This window comes from Schistocerca cancellata, chromosome 1 (assembly GCF_023864275.1).
Source record: "Schistocerca cancellata isolate TAMUIC-IGC-003103 chromosome 1, iqSchCanc2.1, whole genome shotgun sequence".
Taxonomy (NCBI): Eukaryota; Metazoa; Arthropoda; class Insecta; order Orthoptera; family Acrididae; genus Schistocerca; species Schistocerca cancellata.
This window is the reverse complement of record NC_064626.1, coordinates 601072389-601086222: the sequence shown is the minus strand read 5'-3', so window position 1 is coordinate 601086222 and position 13834 is coordinate 601072389. Positions and strand designations below refer to the sequence as shown.

The following is a 13834-nucleotide window of genomic DNA, read 5'->3' as shown; positions in this document are numbered from 1 at the left end:
ATGAACAGCTGACTTCAGTTGTTTGCCATTTTCAAGTGCATATTTCATGCTTGTAAATTTACGCCATCACACCATGTGTGTGGTATGAGCACTTAAAGAGATTGGAAAACAAGAGAATTCCCAAGAAGTTACATGAAATTGAGGTGCACAGGAAATGACCATGAGGGAGGCAAAGGGGCAAATGGCTGAAAGGTGTGGAGCAGTGTGTTGAAAAAAGAAGCAAGGACTGGAGCACAATGAACACTGGAAGATGCTGGGAAAAGAGGACTAGGCAAAGTTTATGTTCCAAACAGAGCCTGCCTGGGGCTGGAAATTGTTCAACATGACGATGATGACCCCATGTGGTTGTATACAAATATACATCTGTAATTTTAATAAGAACCACTGTTATAGTAAACACGAGCAAGAACAACATTCTATATTTGTTGCCAGTTTAAAATAACATTACTTTTGCAGCAGCACACATACATAAACATGAAAAAGTCATATGACACAAAACCTTGTCCTACCCAGATTAATTTGACACTATGGGACTATGTTTGTGCAATATGAGACTATATGTTTGTATACATATGTCAGTAATGTTATTTTAAAGCACTGACAAATACTTTATGCTGTTCTCATTTGTGTTTACTACAAAGCAATTACATATTAAAATACAAATGTACATTTGTATAATCCCACAAGTGTAAATTTATGAGTATAGGAATATGCACTTAGACCAAGGCCTGAGTGGAGCAGTGTGGGCAGCACTTAATGCTGTTTGCTCCACAGCATGCAACACAAACCTATTTGACACTGACGAGACCTAGTGGCAAGTGTTTTGGGAGATACAGGTAACTGACAGTAACAGCAGACAGCAGCATGCGAGTGCAACACAAACCACTTTGTGTTTCTCAAGCATGCAGCAAGAAGCGAGCCATGTCCTTTGAAGAAATTATCACAGCACTACAAGAAGAACCCGAAATTTGGCAATCTAGTCCTTCTCAGTAGAAAAATAGGTTGATTGGAAGGAATATGTGAAGTGAAACAGCAATGAAGCTTAATATTGGCGGCAAGTACATATTTTTATTCTACATCTACATCTACATCTACATTTATACTCCGCAAGCCACCCAACGGTGTGTGGCAGAGGGCACTTTACGTGCCACTGTCATTACCTTTGCACACACATACAAAAACTCAAAAAGTTTTTTTTAGGCATTCACAAATGTTCGATATGTGCCCCTTTAGTGATTCGCCAGACATCAAGCCGATAATCAAGTTCCTCCCACACTTGGTGCAGCATGTCCCCATCAATGAGTTCGAAAGCATCGTTGATGCGAGCTCGCAGTTCTGGCACATTTCTTGGTAGAGGAGGTTTAAACACTGAATCTTTCACATAACCCCACAGAAAGAAATCACATGGGGTTAAGTCGGGAGAGCGTGGAGGCCATGACATGAATTGCTGATCATGATCTCCACCACGACCGATCCATCGGTTTTCCAATCTCCTGTTTAAGAAATTCCGAACATCATGATGGAAGTGCGGTGGAGCACCATCCTGTTGAAAGATGAAGTCGGCGCTGTCGGTCTTCAGTTGTGGCATGAGCCAATTTTCCGCGGGCTACGCGTGAAACTTGCCCGCACACGTTCAACTGTTTCTTTGCTCCCTGCAGGCCAACCCGTTGATTTCCCCTTACAGAGGCATCCAGAAGCTTTAAACTGCGCATACCATCGCCGAATGGAGTTAGCAGTTGGTGGATCTTTGTTGAACTTCATCCTGAAGTGTCGTTGCACTGTTATGACTGACTGATGTGAGTGCATTTCAAGCACGACATACGCTTTCTCGGCTCCTGTTGCCATTTTGTCTCACTGCGCTCTCGAGCGCTCTGACGGCAGAAACCTGAAGTGCGGCTTCAGCCGAACAAAACTTTATGAGTTTTTCTACGTATCTGTTGTATGTCGTGTCAATGAATGGAGCTAAAGTGAATTTATGAAATCGCTTCAATCATTTGTAATAGCCCTGTATTGTGAAAAGCAAAGGTCCCCTAACACTCCCCTGTGGCACGCCAGAGGTTACTTTAACATCTGTAGACGTCTATCCATTGATAACAACATGCTGTGTTCTGTTTGCTAAAAACTCTTCAATCCAGTCACGCAGCTGGTCTGATATTCCGTAGGCTCTTACTTTGTTTATCAGGCGACAGTGTGGAACTGTATCGAACGCCTTCCGGAAGTCAAGAAAAATAGCATCTACCTGGGAGCCTGTATCTAATATTTTCTGGGTCTCATGAACAAATAAAGCGAGTTGGGTCTCACACGATCGCTGTTTCCGGAATCCACATTGATTCCTACATAGTAGATTCTGGGTTTCCAAAAATGACATGATACTCGAGCAAAAAACATGTTCTAAAATTCTACAACAGATCGACGTCAAAGATATACGTCTATAGTTTTGCGCATCTGCTCGACGATCCTTCTTGAAGACTGGGACTACCTGTGCTCTTTTCCAATCATTTGGAACCTTCCGTTCCTCTAGAGACTTGCGGTACACGGCTGTTAGAAGGGGGGCAAGTTCTTTCGCGTACTCTGTGTAGAATCGAATTGGTATCCCGTCAGGTCCAGTGGACTTTCCTCTGTTGAGTGACTCCAGTTGCTTTTCTACATTGCGTCATTTAATTCTGACACAAGTAGTTTACATACATGTCTCACACATTGCTTGCTGCTACTGACATTACATACAATTGTTTCAATTCATCTACATCTACATCATACCTCGCAAGCCACCTACTGGCGTGTGGTGGAGGATACTTTCGGTACCACTATTTAATACCTCCAACCCTGTTCCACTCGTGAATAGTGCATGGGACACTCTTCCCGCTCTCCCCCTCTGCCTTTCTCTTTCCCCTTTCCTATGCTCTTATATTTATTTAGCAGCACCGTATGAGCTGAATATGGTAACTTATTGAAAAATGTTATACTAAATTATTTATAGATATTATGGACTATGGCAAGTCTTGAGGAAGGCAAATCCAAGAAGTGACTATTTCTGGTGTTGTGTACATGCACCTCAAATCTCAAGTCAAATTTTTTCAGATCTTCTCTGGCATACATCAAACATATATAGGCTAAGTATTGTCATTATGCCGAGACATTTAAAGTGGTTTCTGCAGGACTCCCTCAGACATAATCCTTCAAAACACCTGATTGTCTTCTTCTGCCATCTGAAAACACATTTAGCTCCTGGGGAATTACCCCAGACTGACAATCCCTACTGCGGGTAAGAATGGAAGAAAGCAAACTACGACTGGAGCAAACAGCTGCAGTCTCATCTTATCCTCATCTATGCTCATAAAACAACGGTCCTTTACAGTTCTCTTCATTTCTGGAAACAGAAAAAATGTCACATGGGGTCATATCTGGAGAATACGGAGGCTGGGGCATCATTACAGCGTTGTTTCTTACAAAAAAAATTCAGGGACAAGAATTGAAGTGTGATTAGGTGCATTATTGTGGTGCAAAAGCCATGAATTAAGATGCTGCAAATCCTAGCATTTTTTCAGGCTGATTCCTGCAAACAACCTTGAACTTGTAGGTAGTACTCCTTACTGATTGTTTGACCTTTTGGCAAGAAATCGTGATGCACTATCCCATTACAATTGAAGAAAACGGTGAGCATAACATTCAAATTCGAACACACTTTGGTCTTGACATTCCAGAAACCTCCTCTGGGATGACTGAGTCTTAGTTTTTATGTCACATCCAAACACCCATGTTTCATCACCTGTTACGACACATTTCAGTAGTTCTGCATCATCGTGACTCCTGAGCAACTAGCATTCGCCACAGTTTTTGCTCAAAATTCAACATCTTTGATACAACTTTTGCTATCATACATTTCATATGCAAAAAGATTTTGTGTCACGACTCAACTGATCTGCCATCATTGTTAGCAATTTCTCTGATTGTGATCCAGTGCCCATTCGTAATTATTTCTTTCACTTTTTCCATATTTTCATCAGTAGTTGATGTGCTGGGGCAGAATCCTCGTCATCTTCAACTAAATCAAACAAAGGGAACTGCAGGTAGGGATATCAACAATGTAACCAAAGGATAGATTCCTCATTCCTCATACCACTCACAAATTCCTGTTTTACTCACAGCAGACTAACCAAAAGCAATATTCAACATTTATTAAATTTTGCTACATTTTATTCCATTGTCTCGGCAAAATTAAATGCAAATTCCCTGATCTATTTCTGTAACAAATCATTATCACCATTCATAAGGAAACACATGGAACGTTCTTGACAACTGACAGCAGATTAAACATCCAATATGATTGCCACTGTACTGAAACATTCCGCACAAGTTTACCAATACAAGAATGAAAAATCGTGCACATCAGACTAATACTACCCACAAAATTACAAAATTCCCAACACTGTTTATATGTACCTTGAATGTGTTAGTTTTGACTGTAAAGGAACAAAGGCAAAAATTAATAAGAATGGAGAAAAGGAGAGTACACACAAACTCCAGGAGACAAGATAAGGATGCAGTCCTTCCACCTGGGATGAGAACAACTACTGAGGAGTGGAAAAAAAATTGTTGAAGGGCTGTATTTGTACTCTCTTATTGTTTGTATGTTTGGAGATAAGATGAATACAGTATGAAAAATCGGTCAAGCCACTAGTATCTGTAATGCTATCACATGCTGTGACCATTTCGAATATGAAACAATTCAAACATTTTACTCGACTTTGCTAACTTCATGTGTCAGTAAATGCAGTGATTTGCTAATTACACATTTTCAGCTTTCTCAAGTATCACTAAAATCTCAAGCTGTGTTAAAGATTATTCAAATTGTTGTTGTTGTGGTCTTCAGTCCTGAGACTGGTTTGATGCAGCTCTTCATGCTACTCTATCCTGTGCAAGCTGCTTCATCTCCCAGTACCTACTGCAGCCTACATCCTTCTGAATCTGCTTAGTGTATTCATCTCTTGGTCTCCCTCTACAATTTTTACCCTCCAAGCTGCCCTCCAGTACTAAATTGGTGATCCCTCCATGTCTCAGAACACGTCCTACCAACCGATCCCTTCTACTAGTCTACCAACCGATCCCTTCTACTAGTCAAGTTGTGCCACAAGCTCCTCTTCTCCCCAATTCTATTCAATAACTCCTCATTAGTTATGCGATCTACCCATCTAATCTTCAGCATTCTTCTGTAGAACCACATTTCGAAAGCTTCTATTCTCTTCTTGTCTAGACTATTTATCGTCCACGTTTCACTTCCATACATGGTTACAATCCATACAAATACTTTCAGAAACGACTTCTTGACATTTAAATCTATACTAGATGTTAACAAATTTTTCTTCTTCAGAAACACTTTCCTTGCCATTGCCAGTCTACATTTTATATCCTCTCTACTTCGACCATCATCAGTTATTTTGCACCCCAAATAGAAAAACTCCTTTACTAATTTAAGTGTCTTATTTCCTAATCCAATTCCCTCAGCATCACATGATTTAATTCGACTACTTTCCATTATCCTCATTTTGCTTTTGTTGATGTTCATCTTATACCCTCCTTTCAAGACACTGTCCATTCCATTCAAATGCTCTTACAAGTGCTTTGCTGTCTCTGACAGAATTACAATGTCAACGGCGAACCTCAAAGTTTTTATTTCTTCTCCATGGATTTTAATACCTACTATGAACTTTTCTTTTGTTACCTTTACTGCTTGCTCAATATACAGATTGAATAGCATCAGAGAGAGGCTACAACCCTGTCTCACTCCCTTCCCAACCACTGCATCCCTTTCATGTCCCTCAACTCTTATAACTGCCATCTGCTTTCTGTACAAATTGTAAATAGCCTTTCGGTCCCTGTATTTTACCCCTGCCACCTTTAGAATTTGAAAGAGGGTATTCCAGTCAACATTGTCAAAAGCTTTCTCTAAGTCTACAAATGCTAGAAATGTAGATTTGCCTTTCCTTAATCTTTCTTCTAAGATAAGTTGCAGGATCAGTATTACCTCATGTGTTCTTCCAACATTTCTACGGAATCCAAACTGACCTTCCCCGAGGTCGGCTTCTATCAGTTTTTCCATTCGTCTGTAAAGAATTCAATAGCAACAATAAAAGTATCTGAATATCAGACTAACTGACTAAAACTGAAATCACGTCTTTTGGGGGAGGGCAACATTTTAGTTGGCAGGGTGATTAGAGACAAGTGCACTACTGCCAAGGTGGCAGTGACATTAAATAAGAGTGTTTTTTTTTTCTCTCCCCCCCCCCCCCCCTCCCCTGACCTGTTCCTGTTGTATAAATTATGTAGTATGAATAAATATAATTTGAGTTGAGCTCGTTTTTTTCTGTTTTGACATTGCTGGAGCACAAATGGACAATAGCTTTTGATAAATAACTAAATAAAAAGTAAATAGGTTTCAGTGTTATTTCTTGAATCATAAGCAAACTGACTATTCTCAGCAAATCAACAAACTGAGCAGATGAAAGATAGTTTCTGCACTTCCGTAATGAAGTAATTGTGACTCTCAATACTGGTAACTGTTCAAACTTCATCGTGTTGCTGTGTCAACTTGAATCTATAAGGATGTCTGACAACATGTATATCTGAAAGCTTACTGCAAAGAGAAAGTACCATAGATTCATATGAATAAGTTACACATTGATACGACTGTATAACTGATTCATCTAAATGTGAAAGACTACAAATGTCTGCCAGACAGGATTCAAACAGTGAAGAAGCTTGTGTTAATATCTGCAGTTACTTAAATCCATAGGCCACACAGTAAGAACAATTTTACTTCCAAATAAGGAAAAAGAGGTAACTACTTTCATAAGTGTTAAAGAATTGGCAACTTAGAAAGGAGAGAGGAAAATACACATCTCCTTGTTCACATTATTATTCTGAGGCAATGAAACTGAGAAAAACAATAGTGGGGATTATTTGGATGTGAAGATACCTAAAAGTTTGTACTAAAATGCTAGGAGGCAAATTGAATTTTGAAAAGAATGAGGGGTGGTGCCACCAAGTCCAGCCATGAAGAGTACTGGCTTGACAGTTTAAAAATGCTGGTACATTCATTTCAGCACACATTATGCTGCTAAATGAAAGTTTGGTTCCAAATGTATCAACCTCTGAAATTAGGAAAATAACTGAAGGAATCTGAAATATCGTACTGTCAGTAGCAATGGTGGTGGTGGTGGTGGTTGTTGTTGTTGTCATCAGTCTGAAGACTTGTTTGATGCAGATCTCCACAGTAATCTACTCTGTGCAAGTCTCTTCATTTCTAAATAATTACTGCAATCTAAACCATCTGAACCTGCTTACTATAGGCAAGTCTTGGTCTCTTCATACAATACACCCCCCCCCCCCCCCCTTACAGTCTTCCATTCCCATACTGAATATTCTTTGACAGCTCAGGATATGCCCACTTCTTTTGGTCAAGATGTGGCATAAATTTTTATTCTCTGCAATTTGATTCTATATCTGTCCATTAGTTACTAAATCTAACAGTGTAACTTCCAGCATTCTCCTGAAGCAGCAAAATTCAAAACTTCTATTCTCTTTATAAATGAACTGTTTATCATCCACATTTCACTTCACTTCAGTATAAGGTACCACTCCAAACAAATACTATCACAAAAGACTTCTGGACACTAAAATTTATATTATTTGTTAACAAATTTCTCCTTTTTCAGAAATACTTTCCTTGTTACTGCCAGCACATGTTGTATATTCAGCCATCATTAGTTATTTTGCTACCCAAATAACAAAATTCACTGACAAAAGTTTACTTTCTCATTTCTTAATCTAATTCCCTCAGCATCACCTAATTTAGTTTGACTACATTCCATTATCTTGTTTCACTTTAATTGGTGTCCTCCTTAAAATCTCTTTTCAAGCAACTATATATTCCATTCAACTGCTCTTCGAAATCATTTGCTGTCTCTGACAGAATTACAATATCAGCAGCAAACCTCAAAGTTCTTATTTCTTCTCTCTGAACCTGCATTCCATTTCCATATTTCTTCGCGGCTTCCTTTATTCCTTGCTCAACATACTGATTGAATTACATTGGGGTAGGCTACAACCCTGTCTCATTCCTTTCTCAATCATCACTTGCTTTCGTGACCCGCAGTTCTCAACAACTGTGATCTGATTTCTGTACAAATTGTAGATAAGCTTTTTCTCCCTGTATTTTATCCTTGTTATATTCCTCTCTAAAGTACTGGAGGGGACTACAAAATGCCGTTAAGGTCCTAGACCCGATGAAGGGAAACTCCTGATCTACACCTCCACGCAGTAGAGAGTGGGCAACGTCACTTCACTTCATGTGATGGCTAAAGTAGACAGGGACCGAGGGATGACCGAGATAAGTCATCACCCCAGCATTTGCTGGACAGGGCACCCTGTTGCCCTGGAAATGAGAAATCATTTCCAAAGGTGGAAGAACCAGCTAATGGTCAACGACATAGGATGTGGAAGGCAACAGGAAACCACCATATTAAAGAACTATGGTTATCCCAAGCATCAGAAGTAAACCATGTCAGTATCTTCTGTAAAATTTTCTGGAAATAAAATAGTCCCCCAATCGGATCTCCGGGTGGGGACTGCAAAAGATATAGACAACGTGAAGGAAAAGAATCCCAATTTTAACGTAGCCACTTGGAATGTGATAACACTGCTTCAGTGTAGCAAGCTAGAAAATGTAAAACTTGAAATGGAACGACTGGAAATCGATATCCTAGGCATATCGGAGATGAGATGGCCCCAACCAGGTGATTTCTGGTCTGGAGAATACAGAGTCATTCTCACTGGAACTTACCAAGATAGACCAGGAATGGGAGGAGTTGGAATAATTGAGGAAAATCTATTGCTCATGTGTCAAGGGATATGTGCAATATAGCTCTCGAACAATACTAGTCAGACTTGAAACTAAACCAAAGGACACTGTGATAATACAAATATACATGCCAGTACCCAAAGAAGAAGATGTAGTCATTGACAAAATATATGAAGAAATAAGTAATGTGATGAGAAATGTTAAGGGAGATGAAAACCTGATTGCAATGGGGGACTGAACGCGATTGTGGGTGAAGAACTGGAGGAAGGAATTTTTGGCAAATATGGACTTGGAAGAAGAAATGAAAGAGGAGACTGACTTGTCGAGTTCTGCTCGAGAAACCTACTAGTTGTTGCGAACACACTTTTCCAACATCACAAACAAAGAAGATACACATGGGCGGCCTCTGGAGACCTGAGGAGACAACAGATTGATTACATTCTAGTGAAAGCACATTTTAGGAACCAGATAAAAGATTGCAGGAGCTATCCATCTGCAGACATAGGCAGTGATCATAACCTGGTCCTAATGAAAAGTTCATTGAGATTCAAACGTTTGAAGAAGAAGCCAGTGAAAATTAAATGGGAACTAGAACTATGCCGGAACACCTCTTTCAGAGGAAGTAATAGGAAGAGAAGAGCAAGTAGATGAAGATGACAAGGGAGATGGCATTCAGCAAGAAGAATTTGACAGAGCTCTAAAAGAACCACGGGGCAACAAAGCAACGAGTATTGATGACATCCCTGGAGAACTAATAAAGAATGCTGGTGACAGCATGTAAATGATGCTGCTTAAACTTATTAGGTCCATCTATAACACAGGAGAGATACCGACAGACTTCCAGAAATGTATCAATGTTCCTATAACAAAGAAGGCAGCAGCTACAAAATGCAAACAGTACCAAACGCTAAGTCTAATATCACATGCATAAAAAATTCTCATAAAAACAGTTCTGAAGAGAAGGTGGACGATATGCTGAGTGAAGATCAGTTTGGTTTCAGAAGGGGATTGAGAACAAGAGAGGCGATTCTGGCACTGAGACTCATTATTGAAAAGCAATTACAGAAAAATAAACCAACTTATATTGCCTTTGTAGACATGGAAAAGGCATTTGATAACGTTATCTGGCAAGAGATGTTCAGAGTGCTGAGGAAAATTGGAATAAAGTGCAAAGACATCCGTTTGATACTCAGTTTCTATAAGAATGAGGTGGCAGTGATTAGGAACTGTCACCATGAACAAGAAGTAAATATTAGAAAAGGGGTAAGGCAAGGATGTGCTCTCTCTCCTCTTATATTCAATGCTTACACCCAGGAAGCTATAGACCAAGTTCGAGAAACTACTGAGGTGGGGATCAAAATTAAGGGGAGTCGTACAATGTTAAATTGGCTATATAAATACCCCAGTTTTCTCAGGAACTGTTGAGTACATAAATGTGGTGTTTTTATCACATGTTCTCCCAAGTTTTGTGACTATTGCTCTACAATCACTTTAAAATAACAACTGGAAAAAAGTTATGATTTTTTCCCTAAACATATAATTTTTTGGTGTAAACTTTCACAATTTTTCTATTGGCAGCATCTATGTTTCCACTAATCATGTATGCTTCTATAACCTTGCCTTTCTCATCCAGCCAATCCTTCTTTCCTACTTTGGATTTCACATCAATTTCGTTTTTTTTTTTTTCAGACTTCTTTATTTCCTTTTTCCTTTTTGATTTTCTACCTTTTTACACTTTCTCCTTTTGTCAGTCAGATTTAATAAGGTGCATGTTATCCAAGTATTTCTACTAGGCAGAGTCTTTTTGCCTATTTGATCCTCCGCTGATTCCTGTATCTCATCTCTCAAAGCTATCCATTCATTTCCTACCATATTCCTTCTCCTTTTTCCAGTCAGTCGATTGCTGCAGTATGCTTCCCTTGGAAACATTTAACCTGTATTTTGTGCAAAATTTGACATACAAATTTAAAATGTTATGCTACATGAGTGAAGACAAGCCTTATTGCTTTGAAAGCTACTGTTAAAAAAGTACTGATTGGGGAACTTTTTGACTGGAATTTCTGTTTTAGAAAAATTTTCAACAGTTCTTTCTTTCCGAAATGGCCTTTTTTCCTTATTTGGGCTGTATTTAAGCTTTCAACAAATCACCTTTCTGTTGAGAAGCACATTTTCTCATCAGTGAACTAGTAATGTCTCCAGTTTAAGGTCTTTCTGGACATTCTACCTCTTTTCCCCTCACAATCTGACGATTAAAAATGTGAAAATATTAATTTGACCTTTTGTGACACATACTTGACAACACACCAGGTACTTAACATAGAAGTAGAACTGAAAATAGCTATTCGCATATTATGGGAAGAATTTAAATGCAGTCGAAATATAGTTGACTGGCTTTGTTTTTCAGTCACTGTAGTGCAGAATGCACACACTATTAAGTGGGAATCAGTCACAACAGTAAGCACACTAAAATTTTGAGTGTCATAAGGAGAAGAATGGTGCATGAAAACAAGCTCTGCCTCCCTCTCACACCTATCTTCTGTAAAAATAGAACTGACATAATGTTACTGGGATTGCTGACAGCTTCTGGTGTAATGAGAGTCTTAATCGAAACCAGTGATGGACCAATTTTAAGTCTTTTCACTAATTTCAAAACAAGAAAAGAAAGCAACAGGCAGTGTACAGCATAAAGCATTTGGGAACAGCTACCACACAACTACCTGTTGAGGTTGGTGCAGTACTGTAAACCATGGTAGTTCACACCTGACATCTAGCAGTGTCTGACACAACTACAGCTCAAAAAACCCATTGCCTAAAACTGGCACACTAAAACTGTCCACATTATATAAACGTCTGAGCTGTAGCAGACAAACAAGCACATGCTTTTCTTTGTTCTAAGATGATAGGTCCCATAGGTGGGTACTACATTGAATTTTGCAACATGTATTTTATACAGGCCATTCAACTGCCCACAGGTGTCAAGGCACCTGAGCATCAAGTGCACTGATACATTGTTGTGTACATGCACTTTTCATTTGATAAACACTTTCTTACGCACATTATCTTTACTCACGGGGCTTAACCAGGCGATGTGCAATATCAATAATGGAAAATTGGTTACTTTTTTGATATTTACATGCAGAAAATAAAGCTCGTTCAAGCTACCTCATGTAAAATAGTTCACCTGGATACAATTTGCTATGAACAGTCTCTATTACATTTTTTTTTTCATTTTGAGGCAGAAATAGCATTTATTGTGAAAGGTGAATTTTTCAGGTCCCTACCAATAAATTATGAACTGAATCCACATCTGCCTCTGGAAATCTGGTTCTGAAATCATTGTCTTACCATGTTTTGAAATCAACGTCTTACCATTATATACTGAAGAGTAAAAGAAATTGGTACAGCTCCCTAATATCGTGTAGCCCCCCCCCCCCCCCCCCCCCCCCCCGAGCACGCAGATGTGCCACAACATGGACTCGAATAATGTCTAAAGTAGTGCTGTAGGGAATTGACAGGGTGAATCTTGCAGGGTTGTCCATAAAGCTGTAAGAGAACGAGTGGGTGGAGATCTCTTCTGAACAGCACGTTACAAGGCATCCCAGATATACTCAATAATGTTCATGTCTGGGGAGTTTGGTGGCCAGCGAAGTATTTAAATTCAGAATAGTGTTCCTAGATCCACTCTATAGCAATTCTGGATGTGTGGGGTGTTGCATTGTCTGACTGGAATTGCCCAAGTCCATTGGAATGCACAATGGACATGAATGGATGGAGGTCATCAGACAGAACATTTACACATGTGTCACCTGTCAAGAGTCGTATCTAGATGTATCAGGGGTCCCATATCACTTCAACTTCACATGCCCCACACCATTACATAGCCTCCACCAGCTTGAACAAACCCCTGCTAACATGTGGAGTCCATGGGTTCATGAGGCTGTCTCCATACCGATACATATCCATCCGCTTGATACAATTTGAAACGAGACTTGTCTGACTAGGCAATATGTTTCCAGTCATCAACAGTCCAGTGTTGGTGTTGATGGGTCCAAATAAGGTGTAAAGCTTTGTGTCATGCAGTCATCGAGGGTACAGGAGGGGGCGTTCAGCTCCAAAAGCCCATATCGATGATGTTTCATTGAATGGTTCGCACACTGACACTTGTTGATGGCCCAGCGTTGAAATCTGCAGCAATTTCAGAAAGGATTGCAGTTCCATCACATTGAACAATTCTCTTCAGTTGCCACATTCTTGCAGAATCTTTTTCTGGCGACAGCGATGCCGGAGATTTTGTGTGTCATGGATTCCTGATATTCATGGTACACTTGTGAAATGGCCGTATGGGAAAATCCCCAATTCATCGCTACCTCAGAAAAGCTGTGTCCCATCACTCGTGCGCTGACTAAAACACCACATTCAAACTCACTTAAACCTTGACAAATTTCCATTGTAGCAGCAGTAGCTGATCTAACAACTGCGCCAGACACTTGTCGTCTTATACAGGCGATGCCGACTGCAACACCATATTCTGTCTGTTAACATATCCCTGCATTTGAATAGGATGCCTATACCAGCTTCTTTAGTGCTTCAGTGTATAATTTATCTGTACCTTCCAGTGTCTTCAACTGTTTTCTATGACTATGACTCTCTTTTACGGTTTTTAAACCAAGTATTAGCAATGATTAAATTATAGGTTAGTGAGGCCATAATGCCACTTGATTGTGTCACCTCTATTATTAAATTAATATACATTAGCGGACCCTGCCAGTAAGCAGGACAAACGCTGAGGAGGAGGAGGAGGAAGAAAAAGATTATATTAATATACATTATCAGACATGTTTGTCAAATTAATAAGGGGTTGTGGAAAGCCAATGACTAAAGTCTTTGAGTCTAAACTCTAATGAAGTATAAATTCTCAAAATTTACACTTTTTCTCTCACATGTTGATCTATTTAGGCAATGCTTACTATTACAACT

The 13834-nt window shown here is 39.5% G+C and overlaps 1 protein-coding gene across 3 annotated transcripts in view; it reads right to left on the bottom strand.

Annotated features, from left to right (window-relative positions):
- The window catches only part of LOC126182312 (helicase domino), a 425840-nt gene that overhangs the window by 321547 nt on the left and 90459 nt on the right, over positions 1-13834 (bottom strand). The gene's annotated exons all lie outside the window — the stretch shown is intronic.